General features: G+C 42.0%; 1 protein-coding gene across 1 annotated transcript in view; it reads left to right on the top strand.

Moving 5' to 3' along the window:
- Window positions 1-245: 245 nt before the first annotated feature.
- The window catches only part of Btbd7 (BTB domain containing 7), an 88288-nt gene continuing 75091 nt past the window's right edge, over window positions 246-13442 (top strand). Inside the window, exon 1 of the mRNA XM_051150824.1 lies at window positions 246-308. The gene's annotated coding sequence lies outside the window, so the exon portion shown is untranslated. The remainder of the gene's footprint in view (window positions 309-13442) is intronic.

The raw sequence follows: 13442 nt of genomic DNA, 5'->3' as shown, positions 1-13442 counted from the left end.
GGACACGTGACAGGGGCGCGCAGACAGCGGGGGCGGGCGGGGCCGTCGGGCTCCGCAGAGCGGCGCACGCGCGCCAGGCCCCCGCCGAGGTGAGCCCCTCCTGCTCCCGGTCGGAGTCAAAATGGCGACGGGGGGAACCTGGAGCGGTCCCGGAGCCTAAGCCACTGACAGGAGAGGGGAGGGCGGCGGCGGCGGCGGCTAGAGGAGAATGGCCGCGGGGGCTGGCGCCAGTGCGGACGGCGGCGCTGGGGGCGGCGGAGGCGACGGCAGCGGTCCCAGCGGCAGCCGCGGCGGGAGGAGCCTCCGAGGTGAGTGTCCCTCCGGTGTCTGAAGCTAAGGAGCCGTCTCGCTGTCCGGCGCGGCGCGGCGCTAGGCGTCGGGCTGAGGAAGGAGCCGTGGCTGGGCGTGGTGGCGCCTCGGCTGAGGCCGGGACGCCGCGGGGGTTGCCGAGGCGCTGGCCAGCCGACCGTCTAAGGGCCCTGCGCGCCGGCGCGGGACGGGTCGGTCCCCGCGCCCGGAGGGGCGGGCCGGACAGAGCGCCGCCGACCCGGCGGGGACAGAGGCGGGGCGCTCGGAGCAGTAGGGCGTCCCGCCCACCCCGCTCCAAGGTGGCCTCCGGGACGGGCTCCGAACACCCGGCTCGGAGGGGCGGGACCCGCCGCACCCTGGACTCGAGAACCCGCTCCCGGCGGGGGACGCTTGCTTACGGGGTGCGGGGTCGCAGGTGGGCGTGGGGCCGGAGGGAGGGCCAGAACTGGGGGGCGCGGGGGGGGGGGAAAGCAGGCCTGGGGCGGGTCACTCCCCGCGATCGTCCGGCGGGGCGGGGGATGTGCTCTCTGGGAGGACTGGAACTGGCGTTGAGCTTTGACAGGTAGGTGGGGAGACAATGCCGGAGGAGCATTTGATGGAGAAGCGGAGGCAGAGCTCCCTGGAGTACTTGGCGAAAGGCGTGCCTTCCCGTGTGCTCTGCTGTTAACTCCCTTTACACGAACTCACACTCACTCTCTCACTCTGAGGGTGAGAACTTTCTCACCGTCTTAGGGAGAAACTCAGCTTTGAACTACCACAGCGCCTCTTAACACCAGCCCGCATAATAAGTACTCTGGAGTAGGCCTAATTGACAGAGCAGTCTTGGCTCTCTTTCCCAGTGCCTTGTTTTTCTCAGCGAAAGCATCTTACTGTGCTGAGCAAGGAAGAAACCTTTTTGCAGATAATTAGCTTTTCCAGCAAATGGCACCTTTTGTTTCTTGAGTGCTCTCTATTTCTTCTAAAAGGTTACGCATACTGCCTTCTTTGTAAATCTGGAAGGAAGACTTGAAGTTATTATGAACCAACCTTGCATCCTTAACAGTAAGCAGCTGTGAGTGCACTTGCCTTGGAATCTTGGAGTCAGAAAGACCTTTAGAGAGTTGATGTGTTTTAAAGTGGGGAAAGTGGACTCAAAAAGTGAGATGCCGTGGGTCATAATTTAGCTGGGGAGGGCCTCAACTGGGATCTGCATGCCTAGAGAGAGAACTCTTCACTTAGTGCACGGCCTCCTCTTCGTGGATTTGCTTTCCCCGCCACTAGGTCTTTGCATGGTAAAAGTTGAAAGCAGAAACGAGTATCTCTCTGAACCTGGTAGCTACCTTAAAATAACTGCTGAAGAGGACTCTCTCCCCCCCCCCCCCTATTTAATAAAAACTGAGTAACATTTCATTTGACGTTTTCTTAGAGCCATGACTAGGTTTTCATCAAATTATATAGCCTGGCATTCTTGCATGGGTTCAGTAAAGCCCAAGGGTCAGTATTTTGTTCTGTAAAACCCAACTCCTATAGCGAGATGATGGGCATCTCAAGAAGTTCTTTGTATCTGAATCTAACTTTAGGGTTTAAAAACACTGCTTTGCCAGGTTACACTGCCTAGTTCCCTTCTCACCTTGGGTTGGGCTACAGAATTTTATTTATAGTGTGTCACAGGTCGACTTTCAGAAATACAATAGAATCACAGAAATACAATAGAATTGAGTGATTATGTCATCATATTTTAGTCACTGAGCTCAAATTACACAGTGATTATTGAACGTCTGCTTTGTGTTTACGTTATTTCAGAGCTGAGGGTGGGAAGAAATGTAACATAAAATAGAGTTTGCTTCGAGGTTCTTATTGGGAAAAGATGCACTCGCATGAGTCTAGAATCCAATCTAGTGAGTTCTACGGATGGAAAGAATGCGGTGGGGGTTCAGGATAAAGGAAGTTTAGTGGGGCTTTAAGGGTTTAGATAACTTCCTGGGCCACCCTGAACTTCAACTGGCCAATGACTTTATATTTACAGAGAAGTTGGAGCAGATGCTTTATGTGTGTGTGTGTGTGTGTGTGTGTGTGTGTGTGTGTGGTGGTGGTGGGGAGGCAAGTGTATAAATTGAAGAAGGGGAATAGAAGGAAACAAAAGGAGCAGACAGCAGAGTTTCCTGGGAAGATATTTTCCATAGGAAACATTAGACAGCCAGAAGATTATCTCTGTAGAAGGATTTGAGTGCCAAATTGTGATTTGGATTTTTCTTTTGTGCAAGTTATAACAAACTGTTAAAGGTGTTATAAGCTGTTGTGCATAGGTTGAGTTCAAATAAGGCAAGAATAAAATGAGGCAAGAAGACAGTAGCTAGCCATTTTATTACCTGACTCAGTCAGATGAGTTTTTAAACTAGAATAGTTTTTCTGCCATCCAAATAGTAAGATTACAGAGGTGTGCCACCACACCCAGCAAAATTTATCTCAAGAAATGTTTTTCCTGTAGGGTTGGAAATCAAACTACTGAGCTGGGTTAAGGTAAAGTCAGTAAGAAGGGTTACCTAGCACGTATGTGTGTGTTTGTACACTTAACTGTGGTAAAATATATGTAATAAAATTTACTTTTGATATTTGTACAATTCTGTACACTTTTACATTGCTGTACGTCATTACCACTGCCATCTGCAGAGTTACTTCTTAAATTCTATACATATGTAAATATGTATATTTAAATTTGTTTGTGTGTGTGATGTGTGTCTCATTGTCTCTGCATGCGTGTGAGTGCAAATGCTTGTGGAGGCTAGAGGCTTCTTATCTCTCTGGAATGTAGAGTCACAGGCAGTTGTGAGCACCTGATATTGATACTGGGAATCAGGCTCAGATCCTTTGGAAGAGCAACACATGCTTTTAAGCACTGAGCCATCTCTAGCCCTAAAAAAAGTTATTTTTACTATATTTCATTTATTGATACTGCATATATATATGCATGCAGTCGAAGGTCATAGGTGAAAGTCAGAGAACGGTTGTGGGAGTTGGTCATTTCCTTCCATGGTGTGGGTCTCAGGCATGGGAAACCAGGATAGCAGCTTGTGCCTGATGAAGGATTTTGCTGGCCCAGTAGTCAGAATTCGTTTTTCCCTAGTGTTGAAAATTGAACTCAGGGCTCCATGTATTCTAAGTTTGGTTTCTGCTACAAAGCAACACAGCCTCATCTGAGGAATTGAGTTCTTTCAACTTCCCAATCTGAAAGTCTGTACTCTTTAAGCACTGACATAGTTCATCTCCGCAGCTGAGATCCATTATTCTACTCTGTGTCTGTGACTTTTGACTAAGTGAAAGTGTAATCATAGAGTCAAAAACAGAGTTTTTGTCTTTTGTAACTGGTTGGTGGTCCATTCATGTTGCACAGTGTCAGAATTTCCTTCCTTTTTTTGAGGCTGAAGAATTCATTCTAAGTATATATTATACATTTTGTGTATTTATCTGTCCATGGACCACCTGAGTTGCTTGACCACTATGTAAAATGCTGCTGTGAACATGGTGTAAAATTACCTGTTCAAGGCATTTCTTTAGTTTATTTTGGGTATTTATCAAGCCAAGGGAAGTTTATATTCCCACCAGTAATGCACAAAGATTGTGTTCTGGGGTGTGTCTGAGAAGGGTACCCCCCTCATTTAAGCCTTCCTAAAGAGTGGGATGTGGTATTGTTGTGTTCTAACTTACACTTATTTAATGGTTAGTGATAAATATCTTTTCCTGTACTGAGTTGGCATTTGCCCTCTCATCTGCCCCTTTGGGCTTTTTGAGAGAGATGCCCTGAGTAACATCAAAATGCTTAGCTTTCCTAGTTCTGGAGTTATAGGCATAGATTGCCATGCTCAGCTCCTTTGCCTGTTTGTTAAACCAAGTCCTGTTTGGCTGTTGAGTTGTAGGAGTTCTTTGGTTTTTCTGAATATTGATCTCTTATCAGGCGTGTGAGTTTGTAAAATTGCAGTTCCTTTGTTCATGCATGTTTGTGTGTTCATGCACATTTGGATGTGGGTGCTAGCGTGCTGTGGACATCCCACCCTACCTGTATGGAGGTCAGAGAACAGCTTGGCAGGTGTTAGTTTTTTCCTTTCAGCTTGTGGTGGGGATGTGGGAGAGATTGAACTCAAACTCTGCTCAGGCTTGACACCTACAGCAGAATGCAAATGTTTTCTACTTATCTATGTTGTCTTTTTTCCCTTTGACATAAAACAAACAAACAAACTTGCTTATTTGTTGGTTTTTAGAGACCAGGTCATGTTGTGTGGCCAGGTTGGCCTTTGAACTAGTGACCTTCTTTCTGTGACCCAAGCTTTGGGATTGCAGGCATGTACCACCACACCCAGAAAAAACTTAAAAAAGAATTTTTTCTGTGGTGTTCGGGTGAAAGCCCAGTGGCCTTCTGCCACTACTAAGCTATACCTCTAGTCTATCAAAAAGTTTTTAACTATGGTGACGTAAGACCTGTTTACCTAGTTTTTCTTTTGGTTGTTTTGTGCTTTTGATTTCATATATGGAAATCATTGCCAAATCCAGTGTCATGAAGGTTTTCTCATTTTGCTTTCTAGTAAGAGTTTTATAGTTGTAGAGACTATTTGTCTTTTTTAAGTATAGCTGTCCAGTTTTCCTGGTACTATTTGTTTAAGAATACTGTCCAAATCACTGGCTTTGGCACCTTAATGGAAATTGTTTGAGGGATTGGGTGTGTAGTTTAGTTGTAGAGAGTGCTTAGCATGTACAAGGCTAGAGGAAGGAGAAGGGAGGAAGCAAGGAGTAAGATAGGATGATCATTGAACCACAAGCACTAGCTTTTGCTTGGGGCTTTCTGTAGGTCGCTTTATGTTGGTGCCAGGCTGTTTTAATGACTGCTTTGTAGTTAAATTTTAAACCAACAAACAAGCGACCTCTGCATTGTTTTTGTTTTTGCTTGGTTTTTAATGATTGTTTTGCAGTGGGATCCTTTGAGATGCCATAGAAATTTTAGGATGGATTTTTCTAATAAAAACTATTGGAATTTTGTTCTATTACATATGAGAATTGCTTTGGGTAGTATTAGCTTTTTTGCACTTATTGTATGTATGTGATTATATGTTTAAGATTGTGCGTGCACACCTGTGGGAGTCTGTGTCCGTGTTCTGGGTATCCAACATAGGTCCTCAGGTGGTAGTAATAACTTTTACTCTCCGTGACCCTATCTTAACATTTTAACAACGTTAAATCTTTCATTTGATTTTCAACAGTGTTCTTCCTTCCCTTCTTTTTCTCTCCCTCCCCTTGTTTTCCTCCTCTTCTTTTCTTTTCTCTGACAGGGTCTCCTGTACTCCAAACTGGCCCAGAACCCCTGGTTATCTGTGTCTAGCCTGGCAGGTGCTAGAGTTACAGGTTTTCTCGGGGGCCATGCTTGTTTCAGCTGTGTCTTGTGCTTCAGCACGTGTACTAATGACACCAGTGCTTTCAGTAGAGGTTTTCAATTTTCAATGTCAAAGTCTCTCAGGTTGATATTTATTTCTAAGAATTTTATTCTTTTTGATGCTGTCATAAATAGAATTGTTAATGTTCTCCTTATTTTTATGTTTGTTGTTTTGGGTTTTTGGTGGTGGGGCTTTTTGTTGTTGGCTTGTTTTTTTTTTTTTTTTGTTTGTTTGTTTGTTTTTGTTTTGTTTTGTTTGTTTGGTTTTATGTTGAGATGGGGCTTTCCCATGTAGTCCTTACTGTAGGTCAGTCCAGGCTGGCCTTGAACTTGTGGTATGATCCTCCTGCCTTTATCTCCCTAGTACAGAGATTATAGGTCTGAACCACCGTACCAGACTCATTTTGGATTGTTTAATGTTAGTTTATTAAAATACATCTCACTTTTATTGGTTTTGGTGTGTGTGTAGCTTTGTTCTTTTTATTCTAGCAGGATTTGGGGTGGGGTACTGAGAATTTTTTCTACACATAAGATGGAATCATCTAGCCAGGCTGTGGTGCCTCACACCTTTAGTCCCAGCAATCGGGAGGCAGAGGCAGGTGGATCCCTGTGAGTTCGAGGCCAGCCTGGTCTACAATGTGAGTCCAGGACAGCCAAAGCTACACAGAAAAACCCTGTCTGGAAAAACAAAAATACAAACAAACAAACAAAAAGAGATGGAATCATCTACAGCAGTCAGTTTGAATGCTTTTATTATTTGTCGTAGTGCTCATCTAGGATTCTTTATGCTTGTATTGCTGGAAGTGGTGAAAGTGGACCTACTTAGGTTGTAGTTCTTTGGAGAGGTTTTCAGTCTTTTACCATTGAGTGATACACACACAGGGAGAGAAAAAAAACCAGATAAACAGGGTCTCATGTAGCCCAGGCTCCACTGTGATTAATGCTAGCACACGTTTTTTGTATACTGCATTTTATTATGTTGAGATGGTTTTCTTATATTCTGGATTTATTGAGTATTTTAGCTAGTATATTTTTTTTTTAAGTTGTGGGTTCCGCAAGAGTTTCTAGCCTTATGGATGAGAAAAATTGTGGTGATGTTGGCAGAATGATATGGCAGTCTTGGGTTTATACACATGCTTGCTTTTGTTTTGAGCCAGGGTCTTGCTATGTACTGGAACTCCCTGTGTAGCCCAGCTGGCCTGTACTTGTAACTATTGAAGTGCCCCTGCCTCAGCCTCTCAAGTGCTGGAATTATAGGTACAAGCCACTATATCAGGCTTATTTGTGAAACATTAAAAACATTTTTATGTGTGTTTGTGCTGTTAAAAAACAGACTTTGGGCATCATGCCTCTGTTTACAGTCTGACTACTGTTTAGAGTCTTAGCATTTTGTTTTGTTTTTGATGACATCACACTATGTACCTAGACTGTTGAACTCACGGCCACAAGTGAGGCCCTGTTTTCAGCCTCCCTGGCAGCTGCACACCATCGTACCAGACTCCCATTACTTTATGGTCTCAAGTAAGCTATCTAATCTGTGAAGGTTAACTTTCTCTCTTGCCATACAAGAAATAGGGACCAGCAAGATGGCTTAGCAGGTAAAGACACTTGCTAAGCATGATGACTATGATTCTGATTCCTGGGATCCTTGTGGTGGAAGAAGAGAACTGAGCCCCACAAGCTGACCTCTGACCCCAACATGTACCCTAAAGTGCAGGAATATACACAAACATACATATATACATACACACACCTATATACAGATATACATACACACATACATATATATTTAAATAGTGCTGGATGTGGTGGTACACATGTTTAAGTCCAGCACTTGAGAGTCAGAGACAGGCAAATATCTGTAACTTCCAAGCTAGCCAAAGTCTACATAGTGAGTTACTGGCCAGCCAAGGCTACATAGTGAGATCCTGTCTCAAAAAACAAAACAGACAAAAAAGTATAGAATTGTCTTGCCTAGGTTCTTTAAAATCCACACAAAGTGGATTTAAATCCTATTCTTTTCCACTCCACCCCCTCAATCTCTGACTATTTTTATATTTTTAAAATATTTTTAATTAGGTGTTGGGGTATGGGGGATTACGTCCATATGAATGCAGGTGCCTACCTAAGAGGCCACAGGTGTCAGATCCTGCTGGAGCTACAGGTGATTGAGAGCCACCTACACACACTTAACCACTGAGGCATCTCTCCAGCCCTTGGCTATTCTTGATAATATTTCCACTATCAGTCTCCTAGAAACCCTAATTGTAGTATCTTTTCTACTTTAAAAATAAAAAAGTCTGTTAACCTCATTTTGCCTTGTGGGATAAAGGTCAAACTCAAAAAAAAAAAAAAAAAAAAAAAAAGGTGCAGGATGTGTCCAATCTTCTACTTCCCATCACTCCAGCTGAGCCAAGCTGGTTCTTATTTCCTGTGCTTCTGCCTGTGGTTTTCATGTGTTTATCTGAGAGCTTAGAGTTTCCTTATTCTTTGTCATCAACTCTGTTAGCTGCCCATCGTCTATCTCCTTTTCTGACAAATCTATTTTTATTCATAAATATATTACACAAAGAGATCATTCATTACCAACTCCAGGGTTAGATTTTGGCTAGTCTAAAGCAATAGTTGCATTCCCTTGTAAACTGTTATCTGTCCCAGTCAGGTTGTACTGAAGGAGACAGACTATTTCTGGGAAAAATGGTTCTTCTTTCCCTTTGTGATCAAGACCAAAATAATATGAGGCTCCTGTTGCTGCTGTCAGTTGTCCTGTAACCATGGGATAAAACATTCCCTGAAGATGTCAGAAGGAGTCTGAATCCTTGGTGGCATCATTTAGTTATGTCATGCACTGGACCTTCCCTATTACAGGATTTCTCATGACAGATACATTTCTTAATTATTTATTTATGTAAGTATGTGCTTTGACCACATGTTACGTACTGTGTGTGTGTGCATAGGCCAGAAGAGGGCTTTGCATCTCTGGAACGGAGTTGGCTAGCTACTAGATGGGTGCCGAGAACCAAGCCTGGCTGCTCTAGAAAAGCAACAAGTGCTCTTAACCACTGAGCTGTTTCTTCAGTCACAAATTTCTAATTTAAACCAGCTCTTTGGAATTAAAAATGTCACACTGCACTCAGGAGGCAGAGACAGGCAGATCTCTGTAAGTTCAAGGCCAGCCTGGTCTACAAATCAAGTCCAGAACAGCCAGTGCTATACAGAGAAACCCTGTTTCAAACAACAACAACAATTCTGATTGGAACAGTGCTCTTTATTATGAAGGTCTAGTTATGTTACCTTTACCAACAGTTATCTACTCTATTGGCACTTTAGACCTCTCTCCCATCCATATCACAGCATATTGTAAGCACTCACTTGGTGTGTCTGACTATAAATCAAAGTATAAAGAATGTAACAAAGTGTCTGTTCATAATAGACATCCAACATGGTGACTGCATTATTGCTGTGTAAGCAAATTTAAAATAAATCTAAGGTGTATTCTGATCTTTAAGTAAAGGTAAAATGGAAAATTTAGACTAGATATTGTTTGCTGCTTCCTCTCCCCCAAAAAAAACAAAAACAAAAACAAGGTTTCTCTGTGTAGCCCTGACTGCCCTGGAACTTTCTCTGTAGATCAAGCTGGCCTCTGAGATATGCCTGCCTCTGCCTCCTAAGTGCTGAAATTAAAAGAATGCACCACCATCCAGTGATGACTCTTAATTATTACCTGGAATTTATTGTTTGAGACAAATCACTCTGTAATTGAGACTTGTCTTGAACTCATAACAATACTTTCACCATAGTTCTCTAAGTGCTGGAATTAACTTAGATAGAAAAATGTGGATTGTGGGACTAGAGAGATGGCTCAGCAGTTAAAAGCAAATACAAAAGGATCAGAGTTTGATTCCCAGCACCCATATCAGACAGCTTACCACCACCTGTAACTCCAGTACCTGGGATCTGATGCCCTATTATGGCCTTTGCAGACACGCATATTCACATGCACACATCCACACACAGATACACATATGTACATAATTATTTAAAATTAAAATAAATCTTAGGAAAAGAAGTATCTCATGTCTCTTAAAAAAGAAAATGTGTTCTTATCTTCTTATCTTGTCATAGTCTCTTATGGAAGGAGCAATATTAGATTATACTGTTATAATGCTATTCTTTTCCTTTTTTAAAGAGGGACGCATATGCCAGAACTAACTTCAAGTATATTGTGTGTCCATGTGCTTGCACACATGAATGTATATTAAGCCCAGAGGACAGCTTCAGGAGTCAGCTTTCTTGTTTTTGAGGCAGTCTTTTATTAGTTGGGATCTCAACAATTAGGCTAGATTGGCCATCCAGTCCTAAGCATGTGCCTGGCTCTGCCTCTTTAATGTTAGGATTAGCACACCTGGCTTTCTGGAGCATGAAGTCAGATCCTTTCTGACTGAGCCATCTCCCCAGTCCCTATTGTGTCCTTTTTTTTTTTTTTTTTTTTTTTTTTTTTTTTTTTAAGTATTAAAAAAAAGCCATACTATTTACATATACTTATAAAGCACAATGTAATATTTTGATTTTTACATACATTGGATAGTATATATTTAGGAATTTGATTTAGATCTGTTCTAGCTAGGATTCATTTCTGAATTGTGCTTAGGGAATTTTATTATATGCTTCATAAGACTTAAATATTCCTTATCTTTCCCCAAAAAAAACCTTTTTTTTTTTTTTTTTTTCCAGACAGGGTTTCTCTGTGTAATACCCCTGGCTATCCTGGTAGATCAGGCTGGCCTCGAACTCACAGCAATCCGCCCACCTCTACCTCCCTGAGTACTAGGATTAAAGCTGTGTGCCACCACACCCAGCTCACAGGTATTTCTTAGTGTAGGGCATGGAGTTCTTTGGTTTTTATATATATATATATATTTATTTATATGATGTGTCAAGATCAGAGGGCAACTTGCTGGAGTCAGTTCGTTCCTTCTACCATGTAGATCCTGGGCATCAAGCGTGAGCTGTCAGTGTAGTGGCAAGTGCCTTTACCTGCTGAGCCATCTTGTTAGCCATTTTCTCATTCTTGAAAAAGAAAAGGCCTGCCACTTAATTCAAGCAATACTACTAGTGTTATTTGTTTGTTACACATCCCATGTCATTATCCACATCATGCTAGAAATTGAACTATGGGCTTCATACATGCCAGGCAAGCATTCTACCACTGAGCTAAATTCTCAGGCCAGTATTAGTTTTAAGACAAAAAAAATCAAAAAGAAGGAGCTGGAGAGATGACTCAGAAGTTAAGAGCACTGATTGTTCTTGCAGAGCACCCAGGTTCAGTTCCCAGCAACCACATGGCAGTCATAACCATCTATAACTCCAATTCCAGGAGATCTGATGCCCCCTTCTGCCTTCCACAGGCCCCTGCATGCAAGTGGTGCACATACATACTCAGGAACACAACATATACACACAAAAAATAGTAAATCAATATTAACAAACCACTCTTTATAGTGAAGTGCATGGGTGTGTGAGTGTGTGTGTGTGTGTGTGTGTGTGTGTGTGTGTGTGTGTGTGTATGTGTGTATGCATGCATGCGTGCACAGTGCCTGTGTGATGGATCACTTAGGTCACATCCTGCTTCTCTGCACTTCCTTCCCAAGCCTTGTTCTTGCTTGGATCTTCACACGCTTTCTTTGCTATTTGGAGCATTATTTGATCATGTCTCCCTTTCTCATCTCCACTAAGAATAGAGGAAAGTTCATACTTCTAACTGCTGAACTTACATTATCCCCTCAGATGTCACTTTCTTAGCAACCTTATAAAGCGGACTTTTTCATTATCACTTTAAAAAATTAAAAGCTTTGCCCAAGACTGTGCAGTTTATAAATGGCAGAGCTAGATCCAAATCAGCCAGCTTGGCTCCAGAGGTCCTTATCTTCACTGATCTACACTTCTCTTGCCTGTTTATGGTTGTGTTCTGCTTGACCACTAGGCACTTTGCAACAAAAATTTTGCTTCTATGTTCCTTTTATATTTCCAAGTGCTTATGTCCAGAAAGTATTTAGTTGAATGATAATCTTCTTACTTGGTTTTGACAATCCTAGGGCTTGAACCCAGGGCCTCATACACAAACTAGTTAAGTACCTTATCATTAGGAGATCTGGATGTATGGGGGGGGGTGTATATGCACATATACATGTGTCCAAAAAGTATATTTATTTGAGAGCAGAGAGGGAGTTGGGAGTGTCCATGGTTGAGACAGCATCTTCCTCTGTAGCCAAGACTAGTTTCAAACTCTGAAGCTGAGGATGACCTTGAACTTACGATCCTCCAGCCTCCACCTCTCAGGTGCTGGCATATGCCATGCCAGGTCTATGTGGTGTTAGGTTTAAATCCAGAACTTTGTGCATGCTAAGTAAGCACTCTGCCTCCATTCCCAGTTCTCTATTAACTTTTTAATGGAAATAATTTGTGTATATATAGAATTCTTTTTAAATGCATTTCATATTTAATTTATGTGCGTGGAGGGGGTTCGGTACTAGGGATCAAACCAGAGCCTTGTGTAATGCTAAACAAACCCTGCCACTACAAGAACAATGATACCATCATTTTCTTACTCCACAGTTCTTCCTGTTTCACCTCTTTAGCAGTGCTTTATATTGCCACTCATATTCCTATTTTTAAGTATTTGTTTTATTTTTAATTCTGTGTATGGATAAGTGCACATGCATGCAGGTGCCTTTGGAGGTCAGAGATATCAGCTCTCGCAGAGCTGATACAGGTGGTTGTGAGCCAGCTGACATGAGTGCTGGAACCAAACTCCAATCCTCTGCAAGAGCAGCACACATTCTAAACCATCAAGCCCCATCATATTTGTATTTTTAAATTACATTTAATTTCAGTCAGTATAAGATCTGCCATTTTAAGTTTTTAAGTGTATGATGCATTGACTTAGGTACGTTGTTGTACTGCATATTTCTAAAGCTTAATTTCCTTGCTTATCTAAAACTTTAGTTTCTGTTGGCTAATAAACTTCATTTCTTTCAGTCCCACCACTGATAGCCACTGTGATTCTGTGACTTGAATTAGTCACTAGTCAATCTGGGTAGTGACCAAACCTACATGGATACCTCATATAAGTGAGTTTATGCAATATTTCTCTTTATATATAGCTGTATTGCTTCACTTAGCATGATTCATACATGTTGCCAAATGGTTTGTGCTTTAAGGCCAAATAATATTCCACTTGACAAAAATGTACTACATTTTCTTTGTCATTTATCTGTTGATGGACACTCACCTTGTTAACACATTTTAGTTCTTAAGCTAGCTATCCCACCATCCCCAAGTCACCTTCTCTATACTTTGATTTAATACTGGAAAAAAAAAAAAAAAAAAACACATCAAGATTTCTTTTTATTGCAAATTTTTGAAAATCAGAAAATCAAATTACCATAATGACTGCACTGTAATTGAGCTACCTACTTTTACCCCACAGCTGCACAAGAGCACTTGAGACTTGTTGCCATTTATTTGGGTTAAATCAAAATCTAGAACTATATTGAAGTGTTTCCATTTACATTCAAACTACATAGTTACTGGTGACAAGAAAGAGGTCCTAAGAGCACAAGGTTGGGGAAGTTACTAGAAGACAGATGCATCATAGAACTCAGCCTATGCATCTTATTTAACATTAATTCTGTTCACTCTTTTGTAGTATAGAGTAACTTTCTTAGCTTACTTC

This window comes from Acomys russatus, chromosome 1, assembly GCF_903995435.1.
Source record: "Acomys russatus chromosome 1, mAcoRus1.1, whole genome shotgun sequence".
In the NCBI taxonomy this organism is placed as follows: domain Eukaryota; kingdom Metazoa; phylum Chordata; class Mammalia; order Rodentia; family Muridae; genus Acomys; species Acomys russatus.
This window is presented reverse-complemented; position numbering and strand designations above follow the sequence as displayed.